Raw genomic sequence first — 22,328 nt, forward strand, 5'->3', positions numbered from 1 at the left:
TACGTAAAGCTGAGTGACTCAGTCATATAGCCTCGGCACCTACATAAAGTTGAGTGACTCAGTCATATAGCCTCGGCACCTACATAAAGCTGAGTGACTCAGTCATATAGCCTCGGCACCTACATAAAGCTGAGTGACTCAGTCATATAGCCTCGGCACCTACATAAAGCTGAGTGACTCAGTCATATAGCCTCAGCACCTACATAAAGCTGAGTGACTCAGTCATATAACCTCGGCACCTACATAAAGCTGAGTGACTCAGTCATATAGCCTCGGCACCTACGTAAAGCTGAGTGACTCAGTCATATAGCCTCGGCACCTACGTAAAGCTGAGTGACTCAGTCATATAGCCTCGGCACCTACGTAAAGCTGAGTGACTCAGTCATATAGCCTCGGCACCTACGTAAAGCTGAGTGACTCAGTCATATAGCCTCGGCACCTACATAAAGCTGAGTGACTCAGTCATATAGCCTCGGCACCTACGTAAAGCTGAGTGACTCAGTCATATAGCCTCGGCACCTACATAAAGCTGAGTGACTCAGTCATATAGCCTCGGCACCTACATAAAGTTGAGTGACTCAGTCATATAGCCTCGGCACCTACGTAAAGCTGAGTGACTCAGTCATATAGCCTCGGCACCTACATAAAGCTGAGTGACTCAGTCATATAGCCTCGGCACCTACATAAAGTTGAGTGACTCAGTCATATAGCCTCGGCACCTACATAAATCTGAGTGACTCAGTCATATAGCCTCGGCACCTACATAAAGCTGAGTGACTCAGTCATATAGCCTCGGCACCTACATAAAGTTGAGTGACTCAGTCATATAGCCTCGGCACCTACATAAAGCTGAGTGACTCAGTCATATAGCCTCGGCACCTACGTAAAGCTGAGTGACTCAGTCATATAGCCTCGGCACCTACATAAAGCTGAGTGACTCAGTCATATAGCCTCGGCACCTACATAAAGCTGAGTGACTCAGTCATATAGCCTCGGCACCTACATAAAGTTGAGTGACTCAGTCATATAGCCTCGGCACCTACATAAAGCTGAGTGACTCATTCATATAGCCTCAGCACCTACATAAAGCTGAGTGACTCAGTCATATAGCCTCAGCACCTACATAAAGTTGAGTGACTCAGTCATATAGCCTCAGCACCTACATAAATCTGAGTGACTCAGTCATATAGCCTCAGCACCTACATAAAGTTGAGTGACTCAGTCATATAGCCTCAGCACCTACATAAAGTTGAGTGACTCAGTCATATAGCCTCAGCACCTACATAAAGTTGAGTGACTCAGTCATATAGCCTCGGCACCTACATAAATCTGAGTGACTCATTCATATAGCCTCGGCACCTACATAAATCTGAGTGACTCAGTCATATAGCCTCAGCACCTACATAAAGCTGAGTGACTCAGTCATATAGCCTCGGCACCTACATAAAGCTGAGTGACTCAGTCATATAGCCTCACCACCTACGTAAAGCTGAGTGACTCAGTCATATAGCCTCGGCACCTACATAAATCTGAGTGACTCAGTCATATAGCCTCAGCACCTACATAAAGCTGAGTGACTCAGTCATATAGCCTCGGCACCTACATAAAGCTGAGTGACTCAGTCATATAGCCTCGGCACCTACATAAATCTGAGTGACTCAGTCATATAGCCTCAGCACCTACATAAAGCTGAGTGACTCAGTCATATAGCCTCAGCACCTACATAAAGCTGAGTGACTCAGTCATATAGCCTCAGCACCTACATAAATCTGAGTGACTCAGTCATATAGCCTCAGCACCTACATAAAGCTGAGTGACTCAGTCATATAGCCTCAGCACCTACATAAATCTGAGTGACTCAGTCATATAGCCTCAGCACCTACATAAAGCTGAGTGACTCAGTCATATAGCCTCAGCACCTACATAAAGCTGAGTGACTCAGTCATATAGCCTCAGCACCTACATAAAGCTGAGTGACTCAGTCATATAGCCTCAGCACCTACATAAAGCTGAGTGACTCAGTCATATAGCCTCAGCACCTACATAAAGCTGAGTGACTCAGTCATATAGCCTCAGCACCTACGTAAAGCTGAGTGACTCAGTCATATAGCCTCGGCACCCACGTAAAGCTGAGTGACTCAGTCATATAGCCTCAGCACCTACGTAAAGCTGAGTGACTCAGTCATATAGCCTCGAGCACCTACATAAAGCTGAGTGACTCAGTCATATAGCCTCGGCACCTACGTAAAGCTGAGTGACTCAGTCATATAGCCTCAGCACCTACATAAAGCTGAGTGACTCATTCATATAGCCTCGGCACCTACGTAAAGCTGAGTGACTCAGTCATATAGCCTCGGCACCTACATAAAGCTGAGTGACTCAGTCATATAGCCTCGGCACCTACGTAAAGCTGAGTGACTCAGTCATATAGCCTCAGCACCTACGTAAAGCTGAGTGACTCAGTCATATAGCCTCGGCACCTACATAAAGCTGAGTGACTCAGTCATATAGCCTCGGCACCTACGTAAAGCTGAGTGACTCAGTCATATAGCCTCAGCACCTACGTAAAGCTGAGTGACTCACTCATATAGCCTCAGCACCTACATAAAGCTGAGTGACTCAGTCATATAGCCTCAGCACCTACGTAAAGCTGAGTGACTCAGTCATATAGCCTCAGCACCTACATAAAGCTGAGTGACTCATTCATATAGCCTCGGCACCTACGTAAAGCTGAGTGACTCAGTCATATAGCCTCGGCACCTACATAAAGCTGAGTGACTCAGTCATATAGCCTCGGCACCTACGTAAAGCTGAGTGACTCAGTCATATAGCCTCGGCACCTACATAAAGCTGAGTGACTCAGTCATATAGCCTCAGCACCTACATAAAGCTGAGTGACTCAGTCATATAGCCTCAGCACCTACATAAAGCTGAGTGACTCAGTCATATAGCCTCGGCACCTACGTAAAGCTGAGTGACTCAGTCATATAGCCTCGGCACCTACATAAATCTGAGTGACTCAGTCATATAGCCTCAGCACCTACATAAAGCTGAGTGACTCAGTCATATAGCCTCAGCACCTACGTAAAGCTGAGTGACTCAGTCATATAGCCTCAGCACCTACATAAAGCTGAGTGACTCAGTCATATAGCCTCAGCACCTACATAAAGCTGAGTGACTCAGTCATATAGCCTCAGCACCTACATAAAGCTGAGTGACTCAGTCATATAGCCTCGGCACCTACATAAAGCTGAGTGACTCAGTCATATAGCCTCAGCACCTACATAAAGCTGAGTGACTCAGTCATATAGCCTCAGCACCTACATAAAGCTGAGTGACTCAGTCATATAGCCTCAGCACCTACGTAAAGCTGAGTGACTCAGTCATATAGCCTCAGCACCTACGTAAAGCTGAGTGACTCAGTCATATAGCCTCAGCACCTACGTAAAGCTGAGTGACTCAGTCATATAGCCTCAGCACCTACATAAAGCTGAGTGACTCAGTCATATAGCCTCAGCACCTACATAAAGCTGAGTGACTCAGTCATATAGCCTCAGCACCTACATAAAGCTGAGTGACTCAGTCATATAGCCTCAGCACCTACGTAAAGCTGAGTGACTCAGTCATATAGCCTCAGCACCTACGTAAAGCTGAGTGACTCAGTCATGGCTTTGGATCAAAATAAATAAGTACCAACATTCTTTCTGAAAGTCTTTAATTGTAACGGTTGTCGTCGGAATGAGATCGGACCAAGGTGCAGCGTAGTACGTGTTCATAATATTTATTTTAACTCAGAACACTAAGACAAAATAACAAAAATAGACCAACACGAAACAGTTCTGTCTGGTGCAGACACAAAGACAAAAAACAACTACCCACAAAACCCATGTGGGTAAGAGCTACCTAAGTACGGTTCTCAATCAGAGACAACGATAGACAGCTGCCTCTGATTGAGAACCACACCCGGCCAACCAACAAAGAAATACAAAACATAGAACACAGAACATAGAATGCCCACCCCAACTCACGCCCTGACCAAACCAAAATAGAGACATAAAAAGGATCTCTAAGGTCAGGGCGTGACATTAATAAAGAAATGTTTTGGTTATGCTGACCTGGACACCATGTATTATAATAGTCCATTATGGGCTATTAGCAGGACAATAGACTCTTAACAACACTGCTCTGTATTTTGATACTTTGTGCAAGGCAATTGATCAGCATTAAACACGTTGTGGATATGGCCTCCCGAGAGGCGCAGTGGTCTAAGACACTGCGTTGCAGAAATAAATAATTCAAGATAACAAACTGGCTTTATTTACAAATTAGTGAGAATGTCTCACCCCATGTTCAATAAGGGCTTTTTTCTCGCTCACTCTAGGTTAAATGAAAACAAAATATTCTCAAAAATATCGTTATTGTTTTAAACAAAGCAATTATTATTATTAATTCATTCATTTAGAATGATATAAAAGCCCCTGAGATATTCTCACAGACCAGATTTGCCCTAACGAAAAATGCCCCTTAGATATTAATATTAGAATCCTCCAATCCTCTAAATGAAATTATTGTCGGAGAGTCACGTCATTGAAAAAAATACATGAGTCTCACTAGTGTTGAGTAATGTTCTGTTAAAAGTGGTGTAGGTCTTATTTATTTTGAAAGCATATTGAAGTTGAAGTTGACCCGCTGTGGTCAACTATTTCAGCACCGTTTCGCGCTGCTCTGAGACAAGCATGGAAACTGGTCTTGATAAATTAAATCGTTTTTTATTTTCACTGAATCTCCGTTTGGGTGTTGGTTAGACTACAATTATACAATTAGGGTGTAGAAATGTTATGCTCTGAGTAGCCTACTCCCGACCGTCACGTTGTACAGCGCCATATTTTCTCTTCCATCCTAACAGAAACCCTGAGGGTTTTGTTTTTCTTGAAATAGAAACATCATAATATTAATCAAATTAATTAAGCAACATTTCTTAAAATCAATCCCATATACTATGTTCTTACAAAAAATTGTTTTAATTTCTCTAGTACAGGCAATATTGAAGGCTATCAAATGCTTCTCAAAGATGCCCTCTGGTGGTCAAAATAGCACTAACTAGCATTAATGGTAGCAATGGCTGACAATTAAATAACGTGCCGTAGAATTCTGCGGCAGCCCGCAAGGTGTCGTCAGTCCTCAGTTGCAACACTCACTACCAAGTTCCAAACTGCCTCTGGAAGCAACGTCAGCACAATGCCTGTTTGTCGGGAGCTTCATGAAATGTGTTTCCATGGCCGAGCAGCCGCACACAAGCCGGAGATCACCATGCGCAATTCCAAGTGTTGGTTGGAGGGGTGTAAAGCTCGCCGCCGCTGGATTCTGGAGCAGTGGAATCACGCTTCCTCATTTGGCAGTCCAACAGACAAATCTGGGTTTGGCAGATACCAGGAGAACGCTACCTGCCCGAATGCATAGTGCCAACTGTAAAGTTTGGTGGAGGAGGAATAATGGTCTGGGTCTTTTTTCATGGTTCAGGCTAGGCCCATTAGTTCCAGTGAAGGGAAATCGTAACTCTATATAAAAAATCGTAACTCAGTATAAAATGACATTCTACAGTTCTGTTCTTCCAACTTTGTGGAAACAGTTTGGGGAAGGCCCTTTCCTGTTTCAGCATGACAATGCCCCCATGCACAAAGAGAGGTCCATACAGAAATGGTTTGTCGATCGGTGTGGAAGATCTTGACTGGCCTGCACAGAGCCCTAACCTCAACCCCATCGAATACCTTTGGGATGAATTGGAAAGCCGACTGCGAGCCAGGCCTAATCGCCCAACATCAGTGCCCGACCTCACTTATGCTCTTGTGGCTTAATGGAAGCAATTCCCCACAGCAATGTTCCAACATCTAGTGGACATCCGTTCCAGAAGAGTGGAGGCTGTTATAGCAGCAAAGGGGGACCAAATCCATATTAAAACCTCTTAGCGTGAAGATCCCGCTAGCGCGATCAAATTCGGCAACATCCTGTGATATCGGAGCGCACCAAATTCAAAATACAAAATCGTAATATTAAACATTCATGAAAATACAAGTGTCATACATGATTCTTTAGCTTAGAATCTTGGTATTCTAACTGCGTTGTCAGATTTCAGAAAGGCTTTACGGCGAAAGCATAGCATTCGATTGTCTGAGGACAGCGCCCCCATGTCAACATATCTTTGAAACCAGCACTAAAACCTTGCATAAAGACTGATTACATCTAGTGGAAGCCATAGGAACTGCAATCTGGAAGGCGGAAATTAGATCTTTCAATAGCATGGCATTGGAAGTCATTCCAAGTTCAAAAAAAGTATTTCCAGATCGATTTGTCTCTGGTTTTTGCCTGCTATTTCAGTTCTGTTATACTTACAGACATTATTTTAACAGTTTTAGAAACTTCAGAGTGTTTTCCATCCAATTCTACCGATTATATGCATATCCTAGCTTCTGGGCCTGAGTAACAGGTAGTTTACTTTGGGCACGTCAGATAGGCGGATATTCAGGATACAGCACCGAAAGGTTAATGTCCACGATTTTGGAATGAGACGTTTGACGAGCAGGTGTCCACATACACAACTAGTCTAGCTGTTATTCTGCCCTGCATAAGAATGAACAGAGTGCACTGACAAACTCTCTTGTTAAATGAATTTGGGAGATAGACTTTTCAATTGGTCATGTCTCTGTTTGTTTCCTATGAGTTTGAGAGATTGTAGCTCAAGTTGACCAAGATATTGTCTAAAATATAATTTATTGTGGGACACCGGCTTTGTTTTCGTGATGGGAATGAGTTTACATGTAACATATTAGTCATTTACATGTCGCAATCATTGCTTGTAAAACCTGTTACATGAGTTACTTTCAAAGTAATCTATATTATATCCCTGTCTGCCTGACCTGGGACACAAAGAAGCAAACAGAACTTTCCACAAAATAACTTCATACTTCCTTAGCTAGCGTGCTAACCATTACCCTACCATAAGGTTGTTGTAGACAATAACTTCATACTTCCTTAGCTAGCGTGCTAACCATTACCCTACCATAAGGTTGTTGTAGACAATAACTTCTTCACCCATGAGAGTAAGGGTAGCATGTTACCGTAGTTACTCTTAGTGTAATAGCACTGTTATTACTACAGTTATAAATTGTTGTTGCATAGTAAATACTTTGCAATTACATAGTAAAGTTCAGCAGTTTTTTTGTTTGAAGAATAAGTTGTGCTTTTCCAAATGTTTCCAAATAACGTCCTATATAATAAAGGGGGATGATTGAGTCTAAGTATTAAATTAGGGCTGCCACCTGTATGGTGTCTGTCAGCTCTCCGTCTCAGCCGCCGTAATTGAATTTGCCTAAGCAAAATCCCATGCACCGTCTGGGAGGGCGGCCTGCCAAACCCGCCTGACGACATGCCCATCACTCAGGATATGGCATGCATTTCGACGCCCCGGATTTGTTAGGAGGGTTTATGTGCTGGTGAACAGGGACGCTCATTGGGCGGGGAAACAGCCAGCAGTCAGAGACTGGTAATTGATGTGTGCTGACAGGTGAAACAGTGCCACAACATATTCCTTAATCGGGAGACATTTGCGGCAGGGATGGTTGAGATTTAGGGTTTGTTGTGGCGGGGGACGGTTGAGATGTCGGGTTAGCCACGATACAGGAAGTGAGACAGATGAACACTAAATCAGTGTGTCTGAAACGAGCTGGGTTTGTAATCTCGCTGGTGTAATTGGTGTTCGCCACATGCCAGTGGACAAATGAGGAGGCTCGTAATAGTCTGGTTCAATTGTCTCCCTTTATCTCTGTTGCAATATCCTGCGTTTGATAGACGTGAACATACACAGACACACAGAGATATAGACACACACACACACACCATAGGTACGTACATGGGGTAAATATAGCCATCACACTGAGATGGTCGTCTTTGGGTCATTGGAGGACGCTGGGTAGTTTACAGCAGGGTTGAGGTCAATTCAGGATTTCCATTCTTTCAATTCAGGTTTTCCCATTCTGTCAATTCAGGAAATTGATTGAAATTCAATCAAATAGCCACTTAATTACAATGTCATTATGTTAATTTGGTATGTTGAAATAATGTGAAAACATGAAGTTGCCTAAACCCTTTTTTGGTCCGGTGTGATGTTTCTCCACAGTGGTATGTTTGTGTCTAGATTTACATTTGTACAATCGTTTTGTAGTCTGAAATCTGTTGTTTGTTGTTTACATTCCCTGTGGCAGATACAAAGCAACTAACTTCTGTCGCCATGCTTGTGTTTACCTACATTCAATACTAACCCATATCGTTTTCTTTGAGCCACCGAAAACTTGCATTTGGTATACGTTTCTATTCATCCTTTCTGGTGGGCCTTTTTCTAAGCAGATGTTAGTTATTGTCCTCAGATGTAACATTGTGATACGGTACTCTAGCGTGTCTGTCCTGTGGAATGGTAGGAGATAACTACAAGAGATCTCAAAGACAGGGTTTAACCCACTAGACTTGGAAGAATGACAGACATGAGCCTGGTCCTACTCTGTGTGGTCTTAGATATCTTCTGACATGACCTGAGCATCCTAAAGGGATAGATCCTGAACTAGGGCTGTTGCGGTGACTGGATTACCACCACAACGGTAGTCATGAGTCAGGGGACACACTGAGTCATGGTAATCTCCTGTAGGCCTACATGAATGGAGCTGATGCGTTGGAAGTACCCAACTCGCTAACGGCGGTCAGGTTGCTAATGCACCTTGTACTCAGCGCTCTATTGTCCCTCTGATTACTCTAATCACTCTTAACATGATTGAATTTGAATAATTCTGAGGATGAATGGTGATGTCTGAAATGGACTCAGGGATTTCCCAGCCTGGACACAATATGCACAAATACATTTTGTGACTCGTTTCAGGAAACTAGGCATATGTTGCGCTACTTCACAGAAGAATTATTTGAACGTAAACTTTTTCTCTTTTTTTTTAATCAAAATATTTTTTATTGACAGAAATGCCTTCTGGAGCATGTGGCCTTTCATGTGCCTTAATAACAAACTTGTATGCCATCTGTAAATACAAATAGAATTGTTAAATTTCATGCCTAGTTGCTTTAGCCACAGAAAAAGTGAGCAACCTTCCAGCGAGCCGTGATTTGCTGGACATGCCGAGAGACGAGTCCGCCGTGTAGCATGCGTCTGTCTATAATATGAGCTGGTCAGTATGTGCAGGTAATCCTTTCTAGCGCTGCTTTTCTGAAAGATATCAGGTAGTAGAACTGCATAAGTGTTGCTCTCCACTTTCTGGAGGACCGAGTTTTGAAATCAGTGGAATTAGAGAATGATAGCTAAGGAGATGGAGAAAATTCTGCCGTTTGATTGCAAATATGCAGACTGAGTCGAAACGAGAACACACAGAAGGCTATTGTTTAAAACACCTGTCTCCGGATTACATTTTCAAACTAAGGGCAACCATGGCAACCGTGACAGAGATGGAGAAGCGTCCATCCATGTATATGGGTAAGAGAGTCTATCTAGCTACATTTTCAGATATTACACATTTCTAATTTGGACATAAGTTGTTTAATTTTAAGTTAAAGTGTACTGTTAGCTAGCTAGCTAACATTAGCTGGCTGGCTAGCTAGCTAACATTACGTGTATGATCTGTGTAGTAATATTATTCATATCTCAGAGCCATTTGTATTGCTAGTTATAGCCTAATGTTAGCTAGCTAACATTGAACCTGGTTGGTTAGCTACCTGCAGATTCATGCAGGGTAGTAACGTTATGAGTTGGGATTATGGTTCATTGTTTAGCTAGCTAGCTACATGTCTCATCAAAAGACTCCGCTATGCAAGTACTGTAACTATTTCAATAGAATGTTCATGATGTCACTGCGACAACTGTCGATAGACGTAGCTTGTTAATTTGCTCTGGCTATCTACTTCGATTTCAGAGCACTCTTGTCTGAGTGTGCCAAAGCACAGAATAACTGACTAATCTACGAACACTCAACACCTGTTGAATATGGCCGGTGTCAGTAAATGTCTGTAAAAAAAAAGCTTCATTAAATTGTTGCCAGCAGCACAGTTTCAGTCACCAACTCTCTGGATAACATAAAAACAGCCTAATCAGCTCTGCTGGTGAGTTTGTGTCTCATTTTTGTCTGGAAGTAGCTAGCAAGTTAGCCAACATTAGCCAATTAGCTTGGGTGCTTGACTGCTGTTAGGTCAGAACGCTCGGATCAACCCTACTTTTCGGCCAGAGCGTGGAATGTGCACCCTGAATGTTCCGAGAGCAAAACGTCCAATCTTAAAAAGCTTATTTTTACGTTTTTTATGAACGCCCAGAGCACACTCTGGCACTCCAGATTAAATTTACGAACGCACCCATAATATAAAACAGCCTTTAGTCTTGAAATCAATGGTTGTTTAGTACATAGCCTCACATGTGAATCCTTAAAGTGATGGGTGGGGCTAAAATTTAAGAGGGTGTGAAGGATGCTGAATGGGTGTAGACAAAGAAGAGCTCTCCAGTAGGTTCCAAAACATTCAAAGGCCATTTTCTCAAAAGTTAGGATACAGGATTATCACATTTCAAAGCAGAATTACTTTCCCATTGTTCTTCAACTGTAGTGTAGTGACTTTACTTTCAATAATCTGATGACTTTTATTTTTTTTATCCACTAACTATGTTTAATTGTTACCCAATTTTTTTATTAATCATGTAACAATTAGCTCGTTAGAATTTGGGGCACCACGGAAGAAGTTTAAAGAGTCACCATCTCCCGAATTAAACTCTAAAAGGTATTTACCTATAACATCCATAAAACAGTCAACATATTCATCATAACCTCTTATCATATACTCATTCTGAATGATCGTAACCTTCCTGGATCTGCAAAAACCCCAGCCTTGCTCATTATTCAGTACTATACAAATTGGTAAAAAAAAAAAATTACTAGCTAACTAAATAATGACACAGAATAAACATACACCCTTTACATGAGACAAAGGTCCCTAGTGAACTGACAAGATATGGTGGCTTATAGACAACGAATGAAGAGAGCTGGGGAGGAGAGTGAGAGAGAGAGAAAGGGACACTTATCGTCGATAGATTTCAGAATTATTCTCACATTAATCATATAGTTTGCTCACGAACCGGTGTACCTGTGGATGTATTTCAAGACCTACCTTCAAACTCAGTGCCTCTTTGCTTGACATAATGGAAAAATCAAAAGAAATCAGCCAAGACCTCAGAAAAAAAAATGTCCAAAGCCTGAAGGTACCACGTTCATCTGTACAAACAATAATAAGTATAAACACCGTGGGACCATGCAGCCGTCATACCGCTCAGGAAGGAGACGCGTTCTGTCTCCTAGAGATGAACGTGCTTTGGTGCAAAAAGTGCAAATCGATCCCAGCACAACAGCAAAGGACCTTGTGAAGATGCTGGAAGAAACATGTACAAAGTATATCCACAGTAAAACGAGTCCTATATCGAAATAACCTGAAAGGCCGCTCAGCAAGGAAGAAGCCACTGCTCCAAAATCGCCATAAAAAAGCCAGACTATGATTTTCAACAGCACATGGGGACAAAGATCGTACTTTTTGGAGAAATGTCCTCTGGTCTGATGAAAAAAAAATAAAACTGTTTGGCCAGAAAGACCATCGTTATGTTTGGAGAAAAAAAGGGGACGCTTGCAAGCCAAAGAACACCATCCCAGCCGTGAAGCAAGGGGGTGGCAGCATCATGTTGTGGGGGTGCTTTGCTGCAGGAGGGACTTGTGCACTTCACAAATAGATAGCATCATGAGGCTGGAAAATTATGTGGATATATTTAAGCAACATTTCAAGGCAGGAAGTTAAAGCTTGGTCGTAAATGGGTCTTCCAAATGGACAATGACCACAAGCATACTTCCAAAGTTGTGGCAAAAATGGCTTAAGGACAACAAAGTCAAGGTATTGGAGTGGCCATCACTAAGCCCTGACCTCAATACTATAGAAAATTTGTGGGCAGAACTGAAAAAGCGTGTGCGAGCAAGGAGGCCTACAAACCTGACTCATCTACACCAGCTCTGTCAGGAGGAATGGGACAAAATTCAACTTATTGTGGGAAGCTTGTGGAAGGCTACCCAAAACGTTTGACCCAAGTTAAACAATTTAAAGGCAATACTACCAAATACTAATTGAGTGTATGTAAACTTCTGACCCACTGGGAATGTGATGAAATAAATAAAAGCTGAAATAAATCATTCTCTCTACTATTATTCTGACATTTCACATTCTAAAAATGAAGTGGTGATCCTAAATGATCTAAAACAGGGAATCTTTACTGGGATTAAAAGTCAGGAATCGTGAAAAACTAAGTTTAAATGTATTTGGCTAAGGTGTATGTAAACTTCCGACTTCAACTGTATGTGTGAAATGCCTTCGTTCGTCGTTTATCTCGGTCGGCACCAAGCCTTCTTGGAAAGGGTTTGGTTGGGATTTGGGTGTAAGGCTCTGATTGTTCACAATAGGTCACAATGTCTAGTCTCCATGGGTTTTAATTCCTCAGAATAGCTACTTAGCTGTACCAGTGATTGCCTGAGAGGAGAGTTTTCTCCTTTCTCCACCTCGTGTGGATAGTCAGAGTTTGACCCACTTTACATATGCAACTGTAGGCTGGTGATGTCCTGGTCTGATAGGTGAGTTCATTTTCTTCCCCTCGTGTTCAAAGTTACAACCATTTCACATGTAGCGACCGCTCCACACTTTTCTGGTATAATTCGTTTACCAAGGCTTTTTATGCACTCTGGGGACGTTTGTGTCCGTCTGAAAGGCTCTTCTGACCTCACCCGGGGCATGGCTACTTAATGTGCAAAAGATATGATTAGACTCCTAAAATCACACTCCTATCCTTAACAGAAATACTTCCATCACTGTTCATGTCCTATGCATAACGTATTGGATGGAAACTTGACACATAAAGGGGGGTTTCCTTTCAGTAACTACAGTATTACATTCATACAGTTTTTAATGACATCACAAAATGAAAAACAATATGACATTAGTTTTCTACATCTCCCCACTGACTGTTCCACATATTCTTTATGATAGAAATATTGTTCCATTATCCACTTTTTGGAAGTTAAAGTTTTGGGTAGGCACAAATCTCTGGAGACAAAGTGACATTCCTTTAGCCAATACTGGAGGGTAGAGAGAGTGTCAAAACCCCCACACCAATCCCCTCCTCCCCTCATTTCAAATTTGATGTCAAAACAGATTGAGCATGGCGGTAGAGAGCAGGGGAGGGGCCATGTGGTACAGTAGCAGGCAGAGAGAGAGAGAGAGAGAGAGAGAGAGCAAGAACTATTAACTCGCACTGGTAGACTAACTTATTGCTAGTTTTCATCTCATCTGATTATATAGTACATGTCTTGAATGCATCAAACCGAGAGACGCTAGTTAAGCTAGCTAGCCAGCTAGGCTAATTGAGGCTAGCCTTCATAACGTTTTTCCCCGTCCTACAGATACAAATAACAACTCTATTCAGATTATTCTCATTTCACTTTTAATTTAATTTTAATTTTAATTTTAATCCCATCTTGCTTGCCACACAAGCAGAGCAGCAATGCAATTTTCTCTCTTTCTCCGCAGGAAGTGCTAGGAATGTCTTTTTTTGCCACTTTTTCCAAATCATAAATATAGATTGGCATCATGCAGCCAATGTGTATTTTGATTTCTAACACGTTGTGAGGTTTGTAGGCCAATCACAATTAAGACATTGTGAGGTTTGTAGGCCAATCACAATTAAGACATTGTGGGGTTTGTAGGCCTATCACAATTAAGACATTGTGAGGTGTGTAGGCCAATCACAATTAAGACATTGTAAGGTGTGTAGGCCAATCACAATGAAGACATTGTGAGGTTTGTAGGCCAATCACAATTAAGACATTGTGAGATGTGTAGGCCAACCACAATTAAGACATTGTGAGATGTGTAGGCCAATCACAATTAAGAGATTGTGAGGTTTATAGGCCAATCACAGCTAAGACATTGTGAGGTTTGTAGGCCAATCACAGCTAAGACATTGTGAGGTTTGTAGGCCAATCACAGCTAAGACATTGTGAGGTTTGTAGGCCAATCACAAATAAGACATTGTGAGGTTTGTAGGCCAATCACAATTAAGACATTGTGAGGTTTGTAGGCCAATCACAACTAAAGTTGCCAATTAACTTTAAATTAAGAATAGAAGACCTGTTTTGAAATTCTCACTTTAATGCCTTTCACATGGATTGCTTTGCAAATGGTGAGAGCAATATCCTTTCCTTTATATTTAGCTGTGTCTTGTTAATTTGTGGAATTTCTTTCCTTCTTAATGCGTTTGAGCCAATCAGTTGTGTTGTGACAAGGTAGGGGTGGTATACAGAAGATAGCCCTATTTGGAAAAAAAAACAGTACATATTATGGCAAGAACAGCTCAAATAAGCAAAGAGAAACGACAGTCCATCGTTACTTTAAGACATTTAAGTCAGTCAATCTGGAAAATGTCAAGAACTTTTAAAGTTTCTTAAAGTGTAGTCGCAAATGATGAAACTGGCTCTCGTGAGGACCGCCACAGGAATGGAAGACCCAGAGTTACATCTGCTGCAGAGGATAAGTTCATTAAAGTTACCAGCCTTAGAAATTTCAGCCCAAATAAATGCTTCACAGAGTTCAAGTAACAGACACATCTCAACATCAACTGTTCAGAGGAAACTGTGTGAATCAGGCCTTCATGGTTGAATTGCTGCAAAGAAACCACTACTAAAGGACACCTATAAGAAGAAGAAACTTGCATGGGCCAAGAAACACGAGCAATGGACATTAGACTAGTGGAAATTTGTCCTTTGGTCTGGAGTCCAAATTGGAGATTTCATTTCACAAAGACTGCCGTGTCTTTGTGAGACGCAGTGTGGGTGAACGGATGATCTCCGCATGTGTATTGGAGGAGGAGGTGTTATAGTGTGGGGGTGCTTTGCTGGTGTCGCTGTCTGTGATTTATTTAGAATTCAAGGCACACTTAACCAGCATGGCTACCACATCATTCTACAGCGATACGCCTTCCCATCTGGTTGGGGCTTAGTTGGACTATCATTTGTTTTTCAACAGGACAATGACCCAACACACCTCCAGTCTGTGTAAGGACTATTTGACCAAGAAGGAGAGTGATGGAGTGCTGCATCAGATGACCTGGCCTACATAACCCCCAACCTCAACCAAATTGAGATGGTTTGGGTTGAGTCGGACTGCAGAGTGAAGGAAAAGCAGTCAACAAGTGCTCAGCATAAGTCAGAACTCCTTCAAGACTGTTGGAAAAGCATTCCAGGTGAAACTGGTTGAGGGAATACCAAGAGTGTGTAAAGCTGTCATCAAGGCAAAGGGTGGCTATTTGAAGAATCTCAAATATAAAATATATTTTGATTTGTTGAACACTTTTTTTGGTTACTACATGATTCCATATGTGTTATTTCATAGTTTTGATGTCTTCACTATTATTCTACAATATAGAAAATAGTAAAAATAAAGAAAAACCCTTGAATGAGTTGGCGTGTCCAAAATTTAGACCGGTAGTGTACTATACAGTGGGGAGAACAAGTATTTGATACACTGCCGATTTTGCAGGTTTTCCTACTTACAAAGCATGTAGAGGTCTGTAATTTTTATCATAGGTACACTTCAACTATGAGAGACGGAATCTAAAACAAAAATCCAGAAAATCACATTGTATGATATTTAAGTAATTAATTTGCATTTTATTGCATGACATAAGTATTTGATACATCAGAAAAGCAGAACTTAATATTTGGTACAGAAACCTTTGTTTGCAATTACAGAGATCATACGTTTCCTGTAGTTCTTGACTAGGTTTGCACACACTGCAGCAGGGATTTTGGCCCACTCCTCCCTACAGATCTTCTCCAGATCCTTCAGGTTTCGGGGCTGTCGCTGGGCAATACGGACTTTCAGCTCCCTCCAAAGATTTTCTATTGGGTTCAGGTCTGGAGACTGGCTAGGCCACTCCAGGACCTTGAGATGCTTCTTACGGAGCCACTCCTTAGTTGCCATGGCTGTGTGCTTCGTGTCGTTGTCATGCTGGAAGACCCAGCCACGACCCATCTTCAATGCTCTTACTGAGGGAAGGAGGTTGTTGGCCAAGATCTCGCGATACATGGCCCCATCCATCCTCCCCTCAATACGGTGCAGTCGTCCTGTCCCCTTTGCAGAAAAGCATCCCCAAAGAATGATGTTTCCACCTCCATGCTTCACGGTTGGGATGTGTTCTTGGGGTTGTACTCATACTTCTTCTTCCTCCAAACACAGCGAGTGGAGTTAGACCAAAAAGCTCTATTTTTGTCTCATCAGACCACATGACCTTCTCCCATTCCTCCTCTGGATCATCCAGATGGTCATTGGCAAACTTCAGACAGGCCTGGACATGCACTGGCTTAAGCAGGGGGACCTTGCGTGCGCTGCAGGATTTTAATCCATGACGGCGTAGTGTGTTACTAATGGTTTTCTTTGAGACTGTGGTCCCAGCTCTCTTCAGGTCATTGACCAGGTCCTGCCGTGTAGTTCTGGGCTGATCCCTCACCTTCCTCATGATCATTGATGCCCCACGAGGTGAAATCTTGCATGGAGCCCCAGACCGAGGGTGATTGACCGTCATCTTGAACTTCTTCCATTTTCTAATAATTGCGCCAACAGTTGTTTCCTTCTCACCAAGCTGCTTGCCTATTGTCCTGTAGCCCATCCCAGCCTTGTGCAGGTCTACAATTTTATCCCTGATGTCCTTACACAGCTCTCTGGTCTTGGCCATTGTGGAGAGGTTGGAATCTGTTTGATTGTGTGTGGACAGGTGTCTTTTATACAGGTAACGAGTTCAAACAGGTGCAGTTAATACAGGTAATGAGTGGAGAACAGGAGGGCTTCTTAAAGAAAAACTAACAGGTTTATGAGAGCCGGAATTCTTACTGGTTGGTAGGTGATCAAATACTTATGTCATGCAATAAAATGCAAATTAATTATTTAAAAATCATACAATGTGATTTTCTGGATTTTTGTTTTAGATTCCGTCTCTCACAGTTGAAGTGTACCTATGATAAAAATTACAGACCTCTACATGCTTTGTAAGTAGGAAAACCTGCAAAATCGGCAGTGTATCAAATACTTGTTCTCCCCACTGTATATGGGTTGTATGCGTGGAATCCCGGTGATGCTAAATCTGTTTATGTTAATTAACGGTCAGTTACCGTGAGACCGGCAGTCATTTGCATGACAGTTACCCGTTGAGTAAAATTTCATGACCGCCACAGCCCTATCCTAAATTGAGGGCCGGAATATTCTAAATGGATAGATCCTGAACTGAGGACCAGCGCTCCCGAGTGGCACAGCGGTCTAAGGCACTGCATCTCAGTACAAGAGACGTCACTACAGTCCCTGGTTCGAATCCAGGCTCTATCACTTCCGGCCATGATTGAGAGTTCCATAGGGCGGCGCACAATTGGCCTAGCGTTGTCCAGGTTTGGCCCGGGGTAGGCCGTCAGTGTAAATAAGAATTTGTTCTTAACTGACTTGCCTGGTTAAATAAAGGTTACATTTAAAAAATAATGCATAGATCTTGAACTAAGGACCAGAGCATCCTAAATGGATACATCCTGAACTGAGGAACAGGGGAACAGAACATCCTAAATGGATAGATCCTGAACTGAGGAACAGAGCATCCTATAGGGTTAGATCCTAAACTGAGGAACAGAGCATCCTATAGGGTTAGATCCTAAACTGAGGAACAGAGCATCCTATAGGGTTAGATCCTGAACTGAGGAACAGAGCATCCTATAGGGTTAGATCCTAAACTGAGGAACAGAGCATCCTATAGGATTAGATCCTAAACTGAGGAACAGAGCATCCTATAGGGTTAGATCCTGAACTGAGGAACAGAGCATCCTATAGGATTAGATCCTAAACTGAGGAACAGAGCATCCTATAGGGTTAGATCCTAAACTGAGGAACAGAGCATCCTATAGGGCTTTAGATCCTAAACTGAGGAACAGAGCATCCTATAGGATTAGATCCTAAACTGAGGAACAGAGCATCCTATAGGGTTAGATCCTAAACTGAGGAACAGAGCATCCTATAGGGTTAGATCCGAAACTGAGGAACAGAGCATCCTATAGGGTTAGATCCGAAACTGAGGAACAGAGCATCCTATAGGATTAGATCCTAAACTGAGGAACAGAGCATCCTATAGGGTTAGATCCTAAACTGAGGAACAGAGCATCCTATAGGGTTAGATCCGAAACTGAGGAACAGAGCATCCTATAGGGTTAGATCCTAAACTGAGGAACAGAGCATCCTATAGGGTTAGATCCTAAACTGAGGAACAGAGCATCCTATAGGGTTAGATCCTAAACTGAGGAACAGAGCATCCTATAGGGTTAGATCCTAAACTGAGGAACAGAGCATCCTATAGGGTTAGATCCGAAACTGAGGAACAGAGCATCCTATAGGGATAGATCCTAAACTGAGGAACAGAGCATCCTATAGGGTTAGATCCTGAACTGAGGAACAGAGCATCCTATAGGATTAGATCCTAAACTGAGGAACAGAGCATCCTATAGGGTTAGATCCTAAACTGAGGAACAGAGCATCCTATAGGGTTAGATCCTAAACTGAGGAACAGAGCATCCTATAGGATTAGATCCTAAACTGAGGAACAGAGCATCCTATAGGGTTAGATCCTAAACTGAGGAACAGAGCATCCTATAGGGTTAGATCCGAAACTGAGGAACAGAGCATCCTATAGGGTTAGATCCTAAACTGAGGAACAGAGCATCCTATAGGATTAGATCCTAAACTGAGGAACAGAGCATCCTATAGGGTTAGATCCTAAACTGAGGAACAGAGCATCCTATAGGGTTAGATCCGAAACTGAGGAACAGAGCATCCTATAGGGTTAGATCCTAAACTGAGGAACAGAGCATCCTATAGGGTTAGATCCTAAACTGAGGAACAGAGCATCCTATAGGGTTAGATCCTAAACTGAGGAACAGAGCATCCTATAGGGTTAGATCCTAAACTGAGGAACAGAGCATCCTATAGGGTTAGATCCGAAACTGAGGAACAGAGCATCCTATAGGGATAGATCCTAAACTGAGGAACAGAGCATCCTATAGGGTTAGATCCTGAACTGAGGAACAGAGCATCCTATAGGGTTAGATCCTAAACTGAGATACATTTGTAACTCAGTGAACCTGTACTTTACCAAGAGAACGAAGCTCTACACAATCTCAACACATGACAGCTCCTGTATGTTCCTTACCAGAAATGTACAAGTTTCCAAAACATGCTGGAAATACAATAATTACAATGAACACACAATAACACATTTTATTGTAATTACGCATACCAATTTGTCTGGAGAGCATTTGTATTCCAAACGTATTGGAAGCATTTTAAAGTCATTTCACATGTCATGGAACATGTTAGAATTGCAAACAGAATGTGTTAATTCCCAGTAGGGTTTTTTTTTTTTTTTTTTTAAAGATGATGACTTGTCATGACAGGCTGAATATGTGGCCTAATTTTGATGACTTGTTTACACTAATATATCTGAGGGTGGTGTGCTATGTTTTCGTAAGTCGTGGTCTACTCAATATTTTTTTATGGTAATTTCGTAATATCTTTTTTCACATCCGTTGGGAAAAACACCGCTCAAATATCAAAGGGTTCATTCCCTGTTTTGTTAGCCCTTGAAAACATGTTGTTATTTGAGGAATCTGAAGGTACAGTATCTACATGTTAGGGACAATGACTACTCCCTATTTTGGCAGCATCCAAGGCATTCTTCAGTTTCAAATGTTTTATTGATTTTCTACTGCACTAACTGCAATGTGGCCTTGACTGAATTGATCACCTCACCTATTCAGAAATCTCAAAGCATTTTAACAACATTGAACAAATAACCCAAAAAGCTGAAAACTAAAGCAAACTGAAGCATAAAAAGTTCAACGTTTACATTCAGCAGCAGCAGCCAGTCTTGACACTTTGGGCCAAAGCTTGTCACTACAACGCCTTGCAATGCAATTTAAGCAGCTACGGGCAGTCACTTAGAAAAGAGCATTGAGCTATGCCATGGAGACCGTCTTTTTATTGGGGCTGCAAGCCTTTGCCCGTAGAGAGTAAGGCGGATATGGACTTCTTTGTTTTTCTCCTTGGTTCAATACTGTATACACAGACTGAGCAGAACACAGAACAAAACACAACCCTGTCCCCCAAACACTCTCTCTCTCTCCTTTCTCTCTCCTCTCTCTCTCTCTCGCACGCGCTCTCGCTCCCTCGCTCTCTTGCGCTCTCGCTCTCTCGCTCTCGCTCTCTCTCCGCTCTTTCTCTCCTCTCTCCTCTCTCTCTCCTTGCTCTCTCGCTCATGCTCTCTCTCCGCTCTTTCTCTCCTCTCTCCTCTCTCTCCTTGCTCTCTCGCTCTCTCTCTCTCTCTCTCCGCTCTTTCTCTCTCCACTCACCACTCTCCTGAGTCTAGAGGGTTAGATTGAGGACCTGAAAAATAGGATGATTTCAATAGAAGGGGAGAAAAAGCTATGGGCCTGGTTTGTGGCCCAGGCCGCCCCAAGAGACCGGCGTTAAATAAGGCTTCTTAGACAGAGAAAAAAATATTTCTCTATGTGAAACAGAGGGAGAGAAAGGGGGGTGGTGGTTGGGTAGAGAGGGAAAGAAATATAGTGTAAAGGGAGTCGGGAGGGAGAAGGGCAACAGAGATTTCCTGTTTGATATCATATAGAATCCTTTTTTTATTCTCCAGACAAATATGATAAGAAGGACGGATTGTATTAACGTTATTTTATGCAAATAAACCCAAAGATACCCATAGGCCTATGATTTTAGGTTTTTACGTAAAGCACTTTTATTAATAGCATTGAGTTATTATAAATCTCAGTAATCCCCAATGTGATATGAAAAACACTTTGTGGACTTTCGAACAACTCCCTCACACAGGATGTCAGATTTGAAAAAGATTTGATTACCAAAATTTGCAATTTAACTTGAAATGCAGTGACTAATATTTGAATGAAATCCATGGAAATAAAGAGCGAAGTTTGAACACAAGCAAAATATTGAGCTGTGAAAATCCATCTTGATAAACCAACTCTAATAAATAAGAAATGACGGAAAAAAACAAATTTTCCTAAAACAGATCTCTGAAAAGTAGTGGTGCCTGAGAAATGAAAAGCGTGTTTTATGTAGATGTATTGCGTTTAACAAGAGATCCTCGGCCAGGGCTGGTAATTGGTATTCATGTGTTCCAGAAATGATCTGATTGTGAAAAAGATTGAAGTGTGCAAAGTAAAAGAACAGAACAACTCAACATATTCTCAATACACAATTCCCAGCTGTTTTGTTGTCCGTATTTTTCTACCAAATCAAAACCATTTCAACATGATCTATTCTATATTAGTTAAATGGTATGTACTTCTTAATAAATGGTTTAGAATTTCCTTATTCTGTGGAGTTTGGACTGAGACAGATCCTTTGGTAAGGTAATGTCATGGCTTTTTGTAGGCAGTCGAGGAGTTTGAACTAGATGTCAAAATAAATCCTATTTTCACTAAAGCAATGATTTTGGCCGATATTATGACTAAATGTACAACATTTTCTGTAATATCCCAGATTGTTTGGAGTGTTTGTTTATCATTCAGTTCTATAATTATTTCGAAGAATCCATTTCACACAGTATCAGTCAAAAGTTTGGACACACCTAAACATTCAAGGGTTTTTCTTTATTTTTTACTGTTATCTACATTGTAGAATAATAGTGAAGACATCAAAACTATGAAATAACACATATGGAATCATGTAGTAACCAAAAAAGTTTTTAACAAATCAAAATATATTTTAGATTTGAGATTCTTTAAAGTAGCTACCCTTTGCCTTGATGACAGCTTTGCACCGTCTTGGCATTCCACAACCAGCTTCACCTGGAATGCTTTTCCAACAGTCTTGAAGGAGTTCCCACATATGCTGAGCACTTGTTGGCTGCTTTTCCGTCATTCTGTGGTCCAACTCATCCCAAACCATCTCAATTGGGTTGAGGTTGGGTGATTGTGGAGGCCAGGTCATCTGATGCAGCACTCCATCACTCTCCTTCTTGGTCACATAGCCCTTACACCTCCTGGAGGTGTGTTGGGTCATTGTCCTGTGGAAAAACAAATGATTGTCCCACTAAGCGCAAACCAGATGGTATGGCGTACTGCTGCAGAATGCTATGGAAATCCCTTGAATGAGTAGGT

At 41.9% G+C, this 22,328-nt stretch overlaps 1 protein-coding gene across 2 annotated transcripts in view; it reads left to right on the plus strand.

Moving 5' to 3' along the window:
• Positions 1-22,328, plus strand: part of LOC139559782 (cadherin-7-like) — a 162,140-nt gene that overhangs the window by 50,611 nt on the left and 89,201 nt on the right. The gene's annotated exons all lie outside the window — the stretch shown is intronic.

This window comes from Salvelinus alpinus, chromosome 30 (assembly GCF_045679555.1).
Source record: "Salvelinus alpinus chromosome 30, SLU_Salpinus.1, whole genome shotgun sequence".
In the NCBI taxonomy this organism is placed as follows: Eukaryota; Metazoa; Chordata; class Actinopteri; order Salmoniformes; family Salmonidae; genus Salvelinus; species Salvelinus alpinus.